This window comes from Pristiophorus japonicus, chromosome 19 (assembly GCF_044704955.1).
Source record: "Pristiophorus japonicus isolate sPriJap1 chromosome 19, sPriJap1.hap1, whole genome shotgun sequence".
Classification (NCBI taxonomy): Eukaryota; Metazoa; Chordata; class Chondrichthyes; family Pristiophoridae; genus Pristiophorus; species Pristiophorus japonicus.
Genome location: NC_091995.1, coordinates 86,690,239 through 86,710,059, shown reverse-complemented (window position 1 = coordinate 86,710,059; position 19,821 = coordinate 86,690,239). Strand labels below are relative to the sequence as shown.

Below are 19,821 nucleotides of genomic sequence, written 5' to 3'. Positions count from 1 at the left end.
TTTACGTCCATTTGAGGGAACAGACGCCTCATCCGAAAGACAACACCTCTGACAGTGCAGAGCTCCCTCAGCACTGCACTGGGTGCGCCAGCCTGGATTTTGCACTCAAGTCCCTGGAGTACGTCTTGAACACACAACCTTTTGATATCAGAGGCAAGCGTGCTGCCCAGTGAGCCACGGCTGACACGTTTAATGTTAATCATAGAATCATACAGCACTGAAGGCCATTTCTAGCACCAAAAGAAAAATACTGCGGATGCTGGAAATCGGAAACAAGAACAGAAATTTGGTGGAAATACTCAGCGGGTCAAGTGGCATCTGTGGAGAGAGAAACAGGGTTAACGTTTCAGGTTCTGACAAAAGGTCATCGCCGTTGCCTGATCTGCCAAGTATTTCCAGCATCTTGTGTTTTTATTATAGGCCATTTCTAACGGTACTCATGACCTAAAACTGCTCCCCAATTACCACTGCCAGTATTTTATCCGAGCTAAAAATATTCTCCAGATCCAATCCAAGTTTGGAAGCACACAGACCTAAATGCAACTTACAATGCTGGATTTATACTTCGGTATAAAAGTGTCACGATCATTAATGTTTGCTACAAAAAAAACCCCAAGAGATCCTTTGACGATTTTTATGATAAACGAGCAGTGCTTTACACGATCCAATTAGTACCTTCTGCCACGTACAATACCAGAGCACACTCGCCTCGGAGCCAGGAGGTTGTGGGTTCAAGTCCCACTCCAGGGACTCGAGTACAGAAATCTGGGCTGACACTCCATTGCAATGGTGAGGAAGTGCTGCACCACCTTTTGGATGAGGCGTTAAATCGAGGTAGTAACTATTTGTACTGCACTTTTGTTTGACAGACGTGTGACATGCCCAGCCAAGTTCCATCCCACCCCGCCTCCCCCCGCCTCTCCACAGACCAGAATCCTTCCCTCTACGTGGTGCTGAGAAGCAGGATCCAAGGCTCGAGACTTTACTGAAGCCCCAACTCACCCCCCCCGCCCCCCAACCCGACTCTCTTCCCTCGCCACCCCCCCGCCCATCCCTCGCTCCACCAAGACTCTCTTCCCTCCCTCCCACTCCACCCCGACTCTCTTCCCTCGCCCCCCCCCCGGCTCTCTTCCCTCCCCCCCTCCACCCCCGACTCTCTTCCCCTACCCCTCACTCCACCCAGACTCTCTTCCCTCGCCCCCCGCCTCTCTTCCCTCCCCCCTCCACACCGACTCTCTTCCCCTCCCCCCCTCCACTCTGACTCTCTTCCCCTCCCCCCCCTCCACTCCGACTCTCTTCCCCTCCCCCCCCTCCACCCCGACTCTCTTCCCCTCCCCCCCCTCCACCCCGACTCTCTTCCCCTCCCCCCCCTCCACCCCGACTCTCTTCCCCTCCCCCCCCTCCACCCCGACTCTCTTCCCAAACCCCCCACCCCACCCCAACTCTCTTCCCAAATCCCCCCCCACCCCGACTCTTTCTCCCCCTCCCCTCCACTGTCAAGAGGTGCCGTCTTTCAGATGAGACGTTAAACCGAGGCCCCGCCTGCTATCTCGTGGATTTAAAAGATCCCATGTCACTATTTTAAAGATGAGCAGGGACGTTATCCCGGTTGTTCTGGCCAATATTTATCCCTCAATCAACATCACTAAAACAGATTATCTGGTCATTATCACATTGCTGTTTATGGGAGCTTGCTGTGTGCAAATTGGCTGCCGCGTTTCCTACATTACAACAGTGACTACACTCCAAAAGTACTTCATTCAGAGCGCTTTACAGCCAGACGTCCGGTGGTCGCGAAAGGTGCTATAGAAATCCTAGTCTGTCTTTCTTGAGCACTACGCACTTTGTTTTTTTTCCCCATTCCTACTCCCTATTTCCACTCCCCATCTGGTCATGAGACAACTGACTACTTGCCAGGGCATTTCATGCAAGCGACCGTTGCTCGAGAATCTGGACAGCGAGTGTCAGTAGACTACTCAATGACGAGGGACAGCATACTCAAGCACCAACCTTTCCCCGGTTGGGTGCTTATCTGTGTGCCACAATCCGTCACTTATAAACCGCACTGAGCTTGCTCCTTCCAAAATGAAAAATTTGCATTTATATAGCACCAGAAGCAAAAGATAGAAAGAAGAAAAGTAAAAGTGGAGGGCAGAGAAATCTAAGACAAAAAGCAAAAAGGGCTACATTACAGCAAAATTCTGAAGAGGCAAAGTGTGTTACAAAGACAAGCCTGAAGGCTTTGTGCCTCAATGCGATGAGTATTCGGAATAAGGTGGACGAATTAACTGCGCAGATATGATGTAATTGGCATCATGGAGACATGGCTCCAGGGTGACCAGGGCTGGGAATTCAACATCCAGGGCTATTCAACATTTAGGAAGGATAGACAGAAAGGAAAAGGAGGTGGGGTGGCATTGCTGGTTAAAGAGGAAGTTAATGCAATAGTAAGAAAGGACATTAGCTTGGATGATGTGGAATCGGTATGGGCGGAGCTACAGAATACCAAGGGGCAGAAAACACTGGTGGGAGTACAGACCACCAAACAATAGTAGTAAGGTTGGGGACAGCATCAAACAAGAAATTAGGGATGCATGCAATAAGGGTTCAGCAGTTAACATGGGCGACTTTAATCTACATATTGATTGGGCTAACTAAGCTGGTAGCAATGCGGTGGAGGAGGATTTCCTGGAGTGTATTAGGGATGGTTTTCTAGACCAGTATGTCGAGGAACCAACTAGGGAGCTGGCCATCCTCGACTGGGTGATGTGTAATGAGAAAGGACTAATTAGCAATCTTGTTGTGCGAGGCCCCTTGGGGAACAGTGACCATAACATAGTAGAATTCTTTATTAAGATGGAGAGTGACGCAGTTAATTCAGAAACTAGGGTCCTGAACTTAAGGAAAGGTAACTTCGATGGTTTGAGGCGCGAATTGGCTAGAATAGACTGGCAAATGATACTTAAAAGGTTGACGGTGGATAGGCAATGGCAAACATTTAAAGATCACACGGATGAACTTCAGCAGTTGTACATCACTGTCTGGAGTAAAAATAAAACGGGGAAGGTGGCTCAACCGTGGCTAACAAGGGAAATTAAGGATAGTGTTAAATTCAAGGAAGAGGCATTTAAATTGGCCAGAAAAACCAACAAACCTGAGGACTGGGAGAAATATAGAATTCAGCAGAGGAGGACAAAGGGTTTAATTAAGAGGGGGAAAATAGAGTACGAGAAGAAGCTTGCCGGGAACATAAAAACTGATTGCAAAAGCTTCTATAGATATGCGAAGAGAAAAAGATTAGTAAAGACAAACGTAGGTCCCTTGCAGTCGTATTCATTTGATTTTATAATGGGGAATAAAGAAATGGTAGACCAATTGAACAAATACTTTAGGTCTGTCTTCATGAAGGAAGACACAGATAACCTTCCGGAAGTACTAGGGGACGGAGGGTCTAGTAAGAAGGAGGAACGGAAGGATATCCTTATTAGGTGGGAAATTGTGTTAGGGAAATTGATGGGATTGAAGGCCGATAAATCCCCGGGGTCTGATAGTCTGCATCCCAGAGTACTTAAGGAAGTGGCCCTGGAAATAGTGGATGCATTAGTGATCATTTTCCAACAGTCTATCGACTCTGGTTCAGTTCCTATGGACTGGAGGGTAGCTAATGTAACACCACTTTTTAAAAAGGGAGGGAGAGAGAAAGCGGGTAATTATAGACAAGTTAGCCTGACATCAGTAGTGGGGAAAATGTTGGAATCAATTATTAAGGATGAAATAGCAGCGCATTTGGAAAGCAATGACAGGATCGATCCAAGTCAGCATGGATTTGTGAAGGGGAAATCATGCTTGACAAATCTTCTAGAATTTTTTGAGGATGTAACTAGTAGAGTGGACAAGGGAAAACCAATGGATGTGGTGTATTTGGACTTTCAAATGGCTTTTGACAAGGTCCCACACAAGAGATTGGTGTGCAAAATCAAAACACGTGGTATTGAGGGTAATGTACTGACGTGGATAGAGAATGGTTGGCAGACAGGAAGCAGAGATTTGGGATAAACGGGTCTTTTTCAGAATGGCAGGCAGTGATGACGAGTGGAGTGCCGCAGGGCTCAGTGCTGGGAACCCAGCTCTTTACAATATACATCAATGATTTGGATGAAGGAATTGAGTGTAATATCTCTAAGTTTGCAGATGACAGTAAACTGGGTGGAGGTATGAGCTGTGAGGGGGACGCTAGGAGGCTGCAGGGTGACTTGGACAGGTTAGGTGAGTGGGCAAATGCATGACAGATGCAGTATAATATGGATAAATGTGAGGTTATCCACTTTGGGGGCAAAAATGCGAAGACAGAATAATTAATCTTTATTATACTGATTGTACTATTGTATACTCCTTATTGTATTATTTACAATGTCATTTGAATTTTTTTAAAAGTTTTTTTCACCTGTGTCTATCTGCGTGCGCATTTTGGCTGCCGCTTCGGACCCGAGCCTTAAACATCTTTTACTCTTCCTTCTCCCGATTTTTCTTTCTCCCCCTCAATGGTCAATATCTAACGTGTTGTAAAATTGTTGTGAAGCATCTTGGGACGTTTTACGTTAAAGGCGCTATATAAATTAAAGTCATCAATGACTAGGTCATCTGTTTTGTGATGTTGATCGAGAGACTGGCCAGGACACCGGGGATAACTTCCCTGCTCTTCTTCGAAATAGTGCCATGGGATCTTTTATATCCACCAGAGAGCAGACGGGGCCTCGGTTTAATGTCTCATGCGAAAGACGGCGCCTCCAATAATGCAGCGCTCTCTCTGTACTGCACTGGGAGTGTCAACCTAGACTATTGTGCTCTCGTCTCTGGAGTGGGACTTGAACCTACAACCTTCTGACTCAGAGGCTACCCCTGAGCCACGGCTGACATTCCCAACAACACAAAGCAGGGTCATCAGTCAGCCATTTAGATGGGGTGGGGAGAGTGGGTTATGTGCTGCATCAGACTCAATACAGTGGCACTCAAACTTCAAACAATTTGCAAACAAAGAACAAGACACAGCTCTCCTGATGGTTCAATGGTGCCGTAATGAGCCGTACAGATCACAAGGTCCCAAGTTCAATCTCTGATCTGTGCAGCATTTAGAGCACGTATGGAAAAGAATCATCCAGGTTTCCAACTTCTGGATCACTTTCCTAAGCCTAACGGAAAATGCAGCCGTGACACCCGTCACAGTCAAATAGCCTGCCAACACTTGCTGCCTTTCGCTTACTCGCAAAGGATGGCCACCAGGGAAAAAGTAGCGGATGGCTATCTTCAGAGGATGGAAATCGGAGGCAGAAAAGCCTGGTTTTGGCCACAGATATGCTGTGTCGGCTGTGGCTCAGTGGGTCGCACTCTCGCCTCGGAGTCAGAAGGTCGTGGGTTCAAGTCCCACTCCAGGGACTTGAGCACAAAAATCTAGGCTGACACTCCCAGTGCAGTGCTGAGGGAGCGCTGCAGTGCCGGAGGCGCCGTCTTTCGGATGAGACGTTAAACCGAGGCCCCGTCTGCTCTCTCAAGTGGACGTAAAAGATCCCATGGCACTATTTCGAAGAGGAGCAGGGGGGAGTTAACCCCGGTGTCCTGGGGCCAATATTTATCCCTCAATCAACATAACAAAAACAGATTATCTGGTCATTATCACATTGCTGTTTGTGGGCACTTGCTTGTGCGCAAATTCCCACATTACAGCAGTGACTACACTCCAAAAGTACTTCATTGACAAGTAAGGTGCTTTGAGACATCCGGTGGTCGTGAAACGTGCTCTATAAATTCAAGTCTTTTTTTTCTTTCAAAATAGGCTTTTCCTGGTGTTCATATGAGCCGATACAAGATGGAAAAGGGATGTACTTTTTTCTTAAGCCGAATAAAACGGTATTTATAGACCAGCGGATCTCCAGTGGCATTGCTCCTGGATTAGTGTGCCTCTCCGTGGCTGATGCTGGACAGCACTCAGTGTATCGTGACTGGCACTGCAGTGCTCACTCTCTCCCAGCTAACTCCATTCCTGTCTTCTCCCTCTGACCTCGTTGCACCAACTCCTGCTCGCTGGTTGCAGTTTATAATTCCTCGTCTGCACCCTCCACAGTTGTGCTGTGGCAAGATTAGCTGCACCCTTGTGTTACACGTTGCTTGCTGTTACTTTCCCTCAACCAGATGCCTCAGGAAATAATTGAAGGGGTGAATTTCACCCGCTCCCGATTATTTTTTGCAGTGAACTCTCAACTGTAATCATTTTTTTTGGTTCAAAGTAGCAGGCACATAAACCAACATGGCAATTTGTGACTGGTTGAGTGTCACATGATCAACACAGGCCTATCACTACCATTCCTGTATTTTTAGGACGGAACCACAAACGACAAAACATTCGGTAGAATAAATATGGGCTGGTATCAATGCTCCCTCTAATTATTTTCCGGGTGCATGACCCCTTTAATGCGCGGCCCATTCATATTTCCGCGCGTGCGTGGTTTTTCCATTTAAAGACCTGTGAGCGGTCTGCGCCAGACCTCCAGGCAGATGTGTGGCCACACAGCTCAACAGGAACACCGGTTGGTATACAGCCCAACATATACACGGTGCAAATCAGTCCATTCAGATTCAAATTACACACTGGCACTGCCACCAAAAAAAACCCAGAAAACAGTAAAGGTGGTGATGCTTTGGTCTACCCTGGTCCAATATACCATCTGCATAGTTGCTGTTTGCCAAACTTTGAAGGGAGATCGGGAGGTGCGATCCGCCTTCCCACCACGACTCTCCTGAAAATAGTGGTTCAACATCAATCACTTGCATTTATATAGCGCCTTTAACATCTCAAGGCGCTTCACAGGAGTATTATGAGACAAAATATTTGATGCCGAGCCACATAAGGAGAAATTAGGGCAGGTGACCAAAAGCTTGGTCGAAGAGGTAGGTTTCATGAAGCGCCTCAAAGGAGGACTGAGAGGTAGAGAGGTTTAGGCAGGGAGTTCCAGGGCTTGGGGCTCAGGCAACAGAAGGTGCGGCCACCCATGGTTCAGGGATGCTCAGGAGGGCAGAATTAGAGGGTGGATAAAGAGGCAGCGGCATTCTCCCAGTAAGTCACTCGAATGATCATTCACTATCGGTGAGCATTGTGAATTTGAAATGGGGCGAGGGAGGAAGCGTGAGAGAGAGAGGGTAACGCAACAGTCAAAATCCCGCTTTCATCGCATATCCATTCACCTGCACTTCCATCAGGGTCGCTGGATAGCAATCAGGAGCAAAAATGCTGCATGGTTTCCAACAAACTCTCTCCTCCTCCCCCCCCCACCCAATTTGCCTCAGGAATGCCATGGGCATCGATGACAATTTGTGGGTATTTGATTGGTCCACCGTGTCACATGATTAGCAGGGCCCCATCACTAACGTTACAGGCTCGCAACAGTATTAGAGAAGTTTTTAAAAACGGAACCACAAACTGCAAAAACCATTCAGTCGAATAAATATGGGTCGGTGGTTCTGCAAACATAATGTACAAAATTACTTATTTAACTCGCCTTAAGAGGCAGGAAAAAGGAAATTCTTCAGAGGCTAGTCTGTTACTTTTATCCTTTATCATGCCAATAATGAAACTTATTTTGTGTCAAAATAAATCTTCGCAAAGCACTTCATCTGACCTGAAAATCAGCAACAAATGTCATGCTGCAACAATGTTTCTGCTCTTTCTATACCCTTGTTCAAAACGAACCCAATGAGCTTCTTCAGAACCCCAGCCCACCCACTCCAATTAACACAGAGCTCATCTACGCCAACCAATCTCTCCAGTCCAATCTCTTCATTGGCCAAAATCCATTAACCTATTAGCAGTACACAAAAACTTCCCGAGCGAGCAGTCAAACACTCAGAGTCTCACCGTAGGGGGCTTTAGAGTTGGTGATCTGTAACACTTGTCTTACACACAGTTCAAAGCGGTTTCCAAAGATGGGAACTATTACTTCCAAGCAATTTATTGTCTCGTCGTCCCTCTGTAACACACGTGTGCGAGCAGGGACATGGGCCTGTGCAGGCCCTCGAAGCTAAGGGACAAGGATTTGGAAACTAACGGGCAATGACGCAGGGTGCAAGCAGGAACCAGGGTGATGGTAGTTCAGGGGTTTGAATGGGCAAAGATAGAGTAAGGCATTCTGAATGTGGTATAATTTATCGAGGGTGGAAGTTGGGTGGCTTTATAGGAGAATGCTGCAGAAGCCACGACTCGAGGTGACAAAGTCGAGGATTAAAAACCTTGTCAGTAGTGTGGAAGAGGGAATGGCAGATGTGGAGGATCTTTCAACTGCAGAAGGCAGCAGCGACAGAACTAACATGGGGAAGAGTACCCATCTCCAGAACAATACGTCAGGGATTTGGATCAGCACACTTGGCCCAAGAGCAATCGGGGAGGTTGAAATTAAGAGACACGGTAACAGCTGTTGATCTCAAAAGTACGGCTTTACGAACAATGACAGACAGGTAAAAGCCCTCTGGCCCATCGAGCCTGTCCCACACAACTGCGATACCTTGTGTATCACAACATATACACTCTCCACCCCACCCCAAACCATGAGAACCCCTGGGAGAGGCAAACAAAATAATTAAAAACCCAGGCCAATTTGAGAAATTCCTCTCCGACCCATCTAGGCGATCAAAATTAGTCCAGGATATCACTCTTGCCATTAAATTCCCTGCAGTACCCACCTTCTGTAAGAGGTGATCTCCGCCGCAGACAAACAAATCCAGCTCTCGCTTGAAGGAATTCAGCGAGTCTGCATCCACCACATGGAATGGCAGCTTGTTCCAGAGGTCGACTATTCTCTGGGAAAAGAACCACCTCCTGACATCGGACCTAGATCTCGCCCTATACAACTTAAATTTGTGCCCCCTGATCCTGCCTAACCTATTTAATTGAAATAAACTGTCAGCTGGAACACCGTCTATTCCCTTCATTATCTTATAAACCTCAATCAGATCCTCCCCAAAGTCTACGCTGCTCTAAGGTAGAGAGTCCCAACTCTTTTAGCCTTTAATTTTGCTTATGTTGAGCTGAAAATTGTGATTCATCCAAGACTTGGAACGGGCAGTTAGAGAGTCGAGCAAGTCTTGGAATCAAGAGGTGGCAGAATGGTAAATGCTGGGTGTCAAGTTAAATATAGAACCCGCTCTTGTGCCTTCGACGGGCGATGAAAAGGAAAGGATTAAATCCGGAGTACATCTCTGGTGACCATGCAAGGAGGAGAATCCATTGAAAGATAGGTCATGTTGCTTTTGGTACAAGTATGAATGGACCCAAATGAAGGTGGCCGGACAAGAAAAGACATTGGAGGAGGCTAGAATGATCAATGGTAACAAAGGCAGCAGAGAGATCGCGGAGGATAAGGGGATAAAAAAAATAGCCACAGTAACCGCCAAAGATAAGGTCACTCGTGACTTTAACCAGGGCAGTGCAGGTGTCGTGAGCAGGGAAGAAACTATGCTGCAGACCCCCAAACAAGGCAACAATAGCTCTAACACTTTGGAAAGGAAGGGAAGATTTTAGATAGAGAAATTAACTGGAGTGGATGGTTTCAGATTGGTTTTAATTAGTTGTTTTGATGGAAGAAGGGATGTTGTCAAAGATAGGCTGATAACATCACAGTTTTGGTCTCCTCATTCAAGGAGGGATATACTTGCATTGGAGGCAGTTCAGAGAAGTTTTACTAGATTGACTCGTGAAATGAAGGGGTTGTCTTATGAAGAAAGGTTGAGCAGGTTGGGTCTACACTCATTGGAGTTTAGAAGAATGAGAGGTGATCTTATTGAAATGTACAAAATTATGAGAGGGCTTCACAGGGTTGATGCAGAGGATGTTTCCCCTCGTGGGGGAATTTAGAACTAGGGGGCATAGTCTCAGAATAAGGGGTTGCCCATTTAAAATGGAAATGGCTGTGAATCTTTGGCATTCTCTACCCCAGAGAGCTGTGGAGGCTGGGTCATTGAATATATTCAAGGCAGAGATAGACAAATTTTTGAATGATAAGGGAGTCAAGGGTTATGAGGAGCAGGCGGGGAAGTGGAGTTGAGGCCAAGACTAGATCAGTCATGATCTTATTGAATTTCGGAGCAGGCTCGAGGGGACAAATGGCAGACTCCTGCTCCTATTTCTTATGTTCTCACGTAAGCAGAAGCGAAAGTTGGGTGGTAAGGAACAGGGAGAGCAGGTCAAGATGGCAGGATTTTAGCAATAAAATTAGAGTGGTGAGAAAAACGGGAGAGGAGGAAAACATTATGGAAGCAGAATAGAGTGGAAGGAAGAAAGGAGCAGGGGAGTCGGTACAGATAGGGCTGGCCATCATTTTGGATACAAAAGTCCATGAGTCCTCCCTCCGTTTTAGAATGGCGAGAAAGGATAGCGGGAGTAGAGGAGGATCGTGGAGATGGGCTGGTAGTGGAGAATCTAAGCTTAGAATTGCAACGAGAAAGCGGGAGAAGGAACAGCATGCGTCCTCAACAAGGAAGAAATAATTGCCATTAGCGATACCAGACTCCGTAAGGCTGCTAACATTGCCACATGCCTCTCCGATGATGTTGCAAAGGAAACGCTCATTTCAAGAAAAAGCAAAGAAAGGGCGTCAATCTTGATTTGTCCGAGAGGAGAGAGATGGCAGGAGGAGGCATAGGGGACACGGGATACAGGGGAGAAGTCAAACCAGCAGAGTTTCCTCACGAAACCACTCAGTGTCACTGGTGGAAGTCTAGAGAAGTCGGTTTGTTGCCAACTCAGCCACAATTCAATGTGGACGGTTCTGGGAGAGGGGCGAGGTTCCTCCACAAGTAAAATTCAAGTTTCATCCGAGTTTTATTAAAAGGAAGTTGGCATAATTCCTTTCAGGTAATTTGACTATAGCAATTGAAGCATCGCTCGCTTGCAAACAGCATGCAGATGTCACATATATGAGCAACCACAATTTTTGGCTGCTCGGGCAATTTTTTTTCTGCAGTCCCCTTAGATTTCTGCATTAAGCGCCTTTCATGCAATGTGCTCCCAGAACAGTGTTCAAGACAGTTTCCTGCAGCTGATGAATGCAAGAAAAGTCAGGGTCTATTTATGGTGATGGTAAACCCTTAATACATTACCTCTCCCATTCCGTGAATTTTGATTATCCACAATATAAAGGTTAATACTGTTTCTCTCCCTCTCCACAGATGCTGCCTAACCTTCTGAGTATTTCGAGCCTGTTTTTATTTCAGATTTCCAGCATCCACAGTACTTTGCTTTTGCAATATTATTGAGCTAATTATTCCAAATATTTATCGCCGAGGAGACATTTTTCCTGCTATCGCCTTCAAAATTCACCAAGTTCAATTTCTTTCTTTCTACCTTACTTCCTGAAGTAATAATCTGGCTTTACTTTATCGATACCATTTAACATTTTATGGACTTCTGTGGGTCTGCTTTCGAGATTGTAAAGTTTCTCTGACCTTAACTCATAGCTCATTACCTTTGCACCCGAGATCTGCATTGTTCCTTTTTTCTCTATCTTTTTGAAGCAGTATATGTTGTGCAGGGTATTCCCACCGAACTGCATTGTAAGCACTGACCACTGCATTGTATAACTGCTATTTAGCTGTCCTAATTGTATAATCTGATAGTTCTTTAAAAGCTTTTAAACTGCCTCACCACACGGTCTCGATATTGAAAGTGACATGTCTACGGCTACTCCCAGATCCCTTTTTAATTCTGCGTGGGATCATTCAATACATTACATAAGACTGCACAGGACATACAGCACAGAAACAGGCCATTCAGTCCAACCAGTCCATGCCGGCGTTTATGCTCCACTCGAGCCTCCTCCCGCCTTTCCTCATCTAAATCTATCAGCATAACCCTCTATTCCCTTCTCCCTCATACGCTTATCTATATTCCATCTGTGCAGAATACTTCACATTGCTCAGTAATAAATGTAGTTTGCCCAGTTCATAAACCAATTACGCCGCATCCTTCTTCTGAGTGACTTCACCCCTTTAAACTTTGCGTCATCGGGTGAACTTAACCAGCTTATCACACAGCAACTCCTTCAATTCTGCCCTCTCCAGAGGGGAAAGTGCCCAACCTCTTAGCTCAACACCTCCCCCAAGAGGGCTGCGCAGACATTATTCACGGTGTGGGGAAATCGCAAGCTTAGGCAACACACATACTTTAGAGTCACCAGTTCTGGCAACGTGCCATACAAAAGCGGTGAGCGGAGCCAAGAATGTTCTACTTTAGATATAGTGGATGCTGCAAGAAGTGCGTGATTACATATTGTTACCAAGGTAATTTCTTTCTGCAATTCTTCACAAACAAAACAAGGAGGCGAAAAAAAAAAGATTTGTTCAGGCAAGAGAGGGAGTTTGAGGAACCAACTGGGCAGCCAGTGAAGCAGGTAAGGAAAGATTGATTCCAGCTTGTTTTCTCTCCTGTAAGTGCCGATACTTGCTGGAGTCTAGTCGCCCTCTGGTAATCTCACCCAAGTGGCCATTTTTTATGCACAAGTCCTGACACTAGATTATTCAACCACACTGAGTCACAAGCTCATCCAATTCCCGTTCACGTGCACTTTCTGACCAAAACCATTGGACGGCAATTAGGAGCAAGAACCCAGTCTGATTTCCCCTTCTCCTGCCATAGAGATGCCAATTGTACCGCCCTTACTGACACAAATTCGGAGAACTCGGCAGATACTGGGAGTCAAACCTGGGATCTTCTAGTCTGTATGGTTCAAGTTAAATAGTGCCGTCGTCAACTGAGCCATCGGGAGAGCCCAGTTTTGGGAGTATATGCACCATCCTGCAAAGCTACACACCCTAATTATTCCCCAACAATTCACTCTAACTGGCCACCTCTAGTGCCAGCTAAGGTGGGACGTAACTAAAGCTTCATAACAGAGGATTTGGCAGTTCCGTGTACCAACTGACTCAACCATAGGGTGTTTAAGCACTGGTCCACCTCTGCAATGTTTGAGCATGATGAGTTTCCAATATTGGCCGGGCTGCCAGGACGAGGTACAGTGAAAATGTTTTTTAAAAAGTGAAAGTCAGAGGCTATGGGAAAAGTCCAAATACCAAGGAAACTATTAGGGGACGTTTGGAAGATTTGTTTACAGTTGTGGAATAAGTTACCAAAGAAATCCATTGAAACAGTATAAAGAGGATCGAGAGACATTCACAGAGCAGGGATTAAGTGATACAATGAGACGGAAGGTAGGTGGGGCTGACATTGTTCGAAATGGGATGGACTTCGTAGGTCTAACCTTTTCCTAAAAGTTCTTGTTAAATGACACTATAAGGTTGTACAACAGCAATGGGCAGTCACTTTCCAAAGGTACACAGGGAGGGTGACCAAAGAAAGTGGATGGGGGCAGTTTGGGCAACACACATACAGTAATTCAGATTACTGCTGAACTGTTTTTATTTCTTTCCCACAAAATTTCAGATCACAGAGGTTCCTTCTTCAGCTGAAATGACAGAGGACTAACCAGATCACTACGCATTGGACAGACTGCCATAACACGGCTTACCACGTCTCACTTGATAAACGGGAGCCACTGTGCAAGAAGTAAAGCTGTGGCTCAGTGGGTAGCACTCTCGCCTCGGAGTCAGAAGGTTGTGGGTTCGAGTCCCCGCTACAGACACCTGAGCACATAAATCTAGGCTGACACTCCAGTGCGGTGCTGAGGGAGTTAAACCGAGACCCCGTCTGCTCTCAGGTGGACATAAAAGATCCCATGGCACTATTTCGAAGAGCAGGGGGAGTTATCAGTGGTCCGTCAAATATTTATCCCTCATTCAACATCACTAAAAACTTGCATAATTATCAAATTGCTGATTGCGGGAGTTTGCTGTGTGCAAATTGGCTGCCGCGCTTCCTAAATCACAACAGTGACTACAGTCCAAAAAGTACTTTGTTGCGCGTAAAGCGCTTTGGGTCTGGTGGTCGTGAAAGGCACTATAGAAATGCAAGTCTTTCTTTTAAACTAGGGCATGGTTAAAAAAAAACCCTAGTGCAATATTTCCCACCTCCCCTGTCTAGAGGGCACTGAAGCACAGTGGGTTAAGATCCCAAAGAGACAGGCAGCCCTTCTGTACCTCAGTCAAGTGGTCATTCTCTGTATGTTTTCCTGCTCAAAGCATCAGCAGGCTATGCAACTGTGTAAGTCATCACAGCCAAGCTCAATCATGTCCTTCCAACAGCCACATCTGCATTTTCCACAGAGAGCCCTTGCTGATCTTATCCATTTTAGGCTCTGGGGTCGAATGCAACTCCCCAAATAATGTTGCCATCAGCAGAAGGCTGGAAACCTGTATGCGCCGGTTACCTCGACGACTGGCACAAGAATTCCAGTGGGATCAGGAGGGCATCACTATAACCAGCAGGGAGAGGAGGAGGAAACCACACACCTATCCAACCATTAGAAATATCCGCCATATAAAATGCAAATATCCGCAGCAAAAAAAAAACTTTCCTTAGTCATTCAGCCAAATCCAACTTAGAATATAGAACACACAGGACAAAAGGTATAACATTTTCCACCAAAGTAAGAGTGTGTTATTCGGTCTGACATTGCTATGGCAATTAAAATCAGAGCTGGAGTCCAATTATTGCAGCTCACTCTGTCCAGTTGTGTAATGGGCAGAGATTCCAGTATATTGGGAGCAGGTTTGTATCAATTTACTTGCAAAGTTAACCTTCAAAAGTTACAGTCAGGCCTACCTGCGCTTTTAATTGACCTGGCTTTTCCACTACTCCCATTCACAAACCAAACTTTTGCTTCACCACAACCTCACTTTCCCTCTGCACCCTGGTCAATGCTGATTCGCAGCGGAGGTTTTCTTGCCCACATCAATCAAGAACCAGAAATGAGAGCACAACTCAAGTTATTTGCATTTAACAGTTCCCACTTCCTGATTAAACATACCCAGCATCTCGCATCGGCACGCACTTATGCAACTGGCTGAGAAGGTCATCTCTGTTGGATTATACTTGTCAAACAACGTATATTTTTCCACCCAGTTGACTGAGCTAACTACTAAAAAGGACTTTATCTTTCTAGTAATAGCTATGTCAACAAATGCACCACAAGTTACCAACCCACTCTGTACCAGAACTGAAACTGGAGCAGAAGGAACGAGACATAACACGTACATTTATAGCGCCCAGATCAAATCTCTCCATGCTTCGCATCTAGCAAACTGCGTTACGGTGCAATGACCACACTCGTGTCGGTAAACTCAGCAATCATTCTGTGCCAGAAACTTTACCAGAATAAATGACCAGCTAATGTGACCTTTTTTTGTGGTGCTGATTGAGCAAGCATACTGGGAGAATTCTTACTCAAACGCTGGCATGGGATCTTTAACATCTACTGTGATAAGCAGATCGGACCAGTTTGAACGCTCATCCAAAGAACAGCACCTCCGACAACGCAGCTTTGTCCCTCGGCACGACACGGCACGGTTCGCCTGGTTCAGGACCCTCCAAGTTTCTTGTCTGTTGGGCCACTTAGATAGGCACCTTGAAGCCTCTTGGGCCACATATAAAGTTAAATGAATGCTCCCATTAATTTGCGCATATGCCAATACGAAATGACCTTGACGTTCTGACCTGGGGTCTATGAATTAATTTTTAGAACTGCCTGCTTTTACCACAAAGCGTCAGTCAAATTTTTGACGAGGGGCCATCGACCTGAAACGTTAACTCTGTTTCTCTCTCCACAGATGCTGCCTGACCCGCTGAGTATTTCCAGCATTTTCTGTTTTTATTTCAGATTCCAGCATCCGCAGTATTTTGCTTTTGTTTTGTTCAGTCAAATTTTCTTGTTGGTGCACACTATGACATGATAATCATGTGCGTGATAAGACACAGAACAATTTTGAAGTGCTTCAAATAACCTGTCTTATTGCATCACTCAAGTCCAAATGATTTGCAATACTTCAAAGCCTAACCACTATATCCATCGCATACTTTAGTACATATTGTTCCAAATTTCTCCCTGTTTAGGTGCTTCCCCCCTCTTACCAAAGTAATTTTCTCCCCTCCTCCCAGATATTGAATGCTTGCAAGGATACAGTCCCATGGACCTTGGTGCCCTCCAGTACCTGACCCAAGTAATGGTTACCCATCTATGTCCCTTCTCTGCCCCCTTCTTCAGCAGTCCCTCGGAGTCGAGGATGACTTGCTTCCACACTTACATGAGTTCTCAGGTGACTGATGAGACCAGTGGGGGACCTACAGTCTCGGTCACAGGTGGCGCAGACGATGGTTGGAGGGACGGGTGGGTGGGGTGCTTGGGTTGTCGTGCGCTCCTTCCGCTGTTTGCGCTTGCCTTCCGCGTGCTCCAGGCGAAGAGACGACGATGGGGGTGCCTCGAAAGCAAGTATCAAACTATCTATCCAAGGCGGATTGCAGCCCCCTTTCCCACTGCCCCGTCTGAGGTCAGTTGGCTCAGCAGAGACCAGGAATTGATCTCAGACCTTCCTGATGTGTAGGATTCAGCTACCCCATTGGATGAATGCACCGAGGGCTGAGGAGTTCTTTTCTCTCCTGAAGGAGCTATTAATGGGTGCTGTCTACCTACCCCCACCCCGCTCCGCGCTACCATGTCCAACAGAGCCTGTTGGGGCCTCATCACTGCTAAGCCTGAACCTATTCCCACGTATAAACATGCAGATTCCAAATTGCGGTTCGGAAAGGGAACATAAAACATATACCAGCAATGACGTGCAGCTATATTCCTTTCCCCCACACGACTGACACACTTTAAATAAAACAGATTCCATTCCATTAAACAGAGCCTAGCAACCAAAGAAACTTACACTTTAAAGACTACGCACTTTTAAAACTACTTTAGCTACAAAGAGGGCTGTGAACCGCCTGTTTGGCAGAACAGCAGATTGACAAATTACTGAATAAGTTTGCAATACGAGGAAAATCTTTTTTAGTCATTGACAAATGGACTAATTCTGTCAGCAACAGAGATGAAAGAGGGCTGCAGATGCTCAGTCGTTGAGTAAGTTCAAGACGGAGATCGATAGATTTTTGGACTCTCGGGGAATCCAGGGAGATGGGGCTCAGGCGGGAAAGTGGAGTTGAGGTCGAAGATCAGCTTTGACCTTATTGACTGGCAGAGCAGGCGCGCATGGCCTACTCCTGCTCCTAATTCTTATGTTCTTATGAAAACACTCAGGTTATTCAAGATGCAACTAGATTTCAGGGTGAAGAGCTGATGTATGAGAGGGATGCATTTTGATGGACTGAATTATCTTTTCTTACTGCTAACTTTTCATACGTTTTTCCAATCTCATCAATGCTTTACCTCTCCCTTCTCCTATGAGCAGACAAACTTCTACTGAGTTACAGTTTCACAGACACCGGTTATGCTCTAGTACCTCATCCAACTGTTCATTCTTTGTGTACAAGTCCAGACACTAAGTATTGGCAGGCTATTTAACCATGGATGGTATCACGGCCGAGCCTGATCCCGTTCATAACCCGACATCGATAATCAATTAAAAATAAATACAGGGCCACTAGACAGCAAATCAAGATCAGGAACCCCCCCAACCCCCACCTCTGGGCCTCAGCGCAAACATATCGAGGCCAATCTATCGTGCTGCAACCAGTGCCCTCAGAACAGGGAACGAGCCAACAATGAAGATCTGAATTCAAACGGTGCATTTATTCCTTTGAATTAAAGAGTGCAATTACTTTTACTATGCAGGGACCTTTCCAATCTGCATAGCTCAGCAGCTTCACTGAACCATTGTGTTGTGTGAAGTGTACCGTACAATTACATAGGCTATACAGCTCAGAAACAGGCCATTCGGCCCAACCAGTCCATGCCTCCTTCAGCCTTTCCTCATCTATCAGTGTAGCCCTCTATTCCCATCGTGTGCTTAGCCAGCCTCCCCCACTATGTAGAATTACATTGAATTTACAACACAGAAACAGGTCATTCAGCCCAACGGGTCCGTACTGGCGTTTATGCTCCACACAAGTCTCCTCCCATCTTTCCTCATCTAAATCAGTCAGCATAACCCTCTATTCCCTTCCTCCTCATATGCTTGCTTGTGCGCAAATTGGCTACCGCGTTTCCTACATGACAACAGTGACAATGAAAGTACTTCATTGGTTGTAAGACGCTTTGGGGCGACCAGTGATCGCGAAAGGCAGTATATAAAGGCAAGTCTTTCTTTCTCTAGCATCCTTCTTTCATCTTAGGCAGTCCCTCGTATCGAGGATGACTTGCTTCCACACCAAAAAGGGATGAGTTCACAGGTCTTTTGATGAGGACCTGATATTCCAGATCCCGAACTGCATAGTGAAGGGTGGAAGATGCCTGTGCGTGGATTTTTTTAACGTGGGGTGACCGTTGCACACCAGCCACCACACGGGCTTGACAGAGCGAGGTCTTGGTCCAGTGGCAAGGGTTAACCAAGACGACTGGAGACCAGCTCTGCTGCACGGACCGAGTGCGCGCACATATCGCAGTGTGGGCTGGCCCGTGCTGCCCCTGGGCCCTGAATTCTCGTCTCTCCTAGGCCCCCATCATGTCGTTCGTGGGCTCCGATCTCTCCCACTCCTCCGCCACGATCGTTCGCCGAACCTTCGCCGCCATCATTCGCTGCACCTCTGCTGTACCTGGGCCTCGTCGAAGTTCCTGCCCACGCTCCAAGCGTCTTTCTTTCTCCAGCCTCCCCTTAAATGCATCTATACTATTAAACTACACAATTATTTTGGTTTACAGCCCTAACTGCAACCCCCGAGGCTACACTTTAACAGGAATTGACGCCCAGTGGAGTGTGAAAGTGGATGTACAAGTATCCACAGACTAAAGGGAGAGGTGGGGGGGGTGTTCAGAGAGAGAGGCAGCGACTCGGGACAAGTGTGAGAAGGAGCAGACTTACTTGGAATCAGTGGCAGTGGGCGAGCCCCACCGCCAGACGGTAATGGAGGGGGTTCTCGGTGAGTGGAGATGGTGAAATGCGAAGCAATCCGCCGCCGAGAAGCTGCATTGGGCGCCTGTCTTCTCCCTTCTCAAGCTCAGCCGCCCGGGCCCTCGGCCCTGCCCGGCCCCCTCTCTCTCCTGGCCCGGCCGCGCTCTCCAGGAAAGCCCGGGGATCGGCCTGTTTCCGCTAGGCCCTCGCGAGTCAGGGCTTTTTTTTTGGTGGGGGAGGGGGTATTTTTTTTTTAATGATAAAATTTCGGAGCCGAGAGAAAAGTGGGGAGCGGGAGAGCGCCGGGGACGGGAGGAAAGGAGGGGGCGGCCCGCAGCGTCTGTCTCTCCGTCCCGCTACTTTACTGTCGCTCACTCGCTCCGGCTCTCCCCACACAACATGTCCGCCCGCTCCTCCCGGCCCCACTCCTCCTGCAGCCCACACTGCACCGCGGGGCCCGGCCATCCTGCCCCCTCCACACTCTCCTTAGCAACACTGTAGCCCTGTGCTCATCGACACACACTCTGCGCGTCTATTACATATTTGCATATTCTGCTAAGCCATTATATACACAAATATATTCTGCTAATCTATTCTATACACAAATATATATGCATATTCTGCTACGTATTATATATATAAAATAGATTAGCAGAATATGAATATATATATGCACATTCTGCTAATCTATTTTACATATCAATTTTATATATATGTGTGCATATTCTGTTAATGTATTATACATTAACAGAATATGCACACATATATAAAAATGATATGTAAAATAGATTAGCATATATATATATTCATATTCTGCTAATCTATTATATATACACAAAT

General features: G+C 46.4%; 1 protein-coding gene across 3 annotated transcripts in view; it reads right to left on the bottom strand.

Annotated features, from left to right (window-relative positions):
- Positions 1 to 19,393, bottom strand: part of LOC139230015 (serine/threonine-protein phosphatase 6 regulatory subunit 3-like) — a 115,857-nt gene extending 96,464 nt beyond the window's left edge. For all 3 annotated transcript variants that reach the window (XM_070861736.1, XM_070861738.1, XM_070861735.1), the window contains exon 1: positions 18,952 to 19,393. The gene's annotated coding sequence lies outside the window, so the exon portion shown is untranslated. The remainder of the gene's footprint in view (positions 1 to 18,951) is intronic.
- Positions 19,394 to 19,821: the final 428 nt, after the last annotated feature.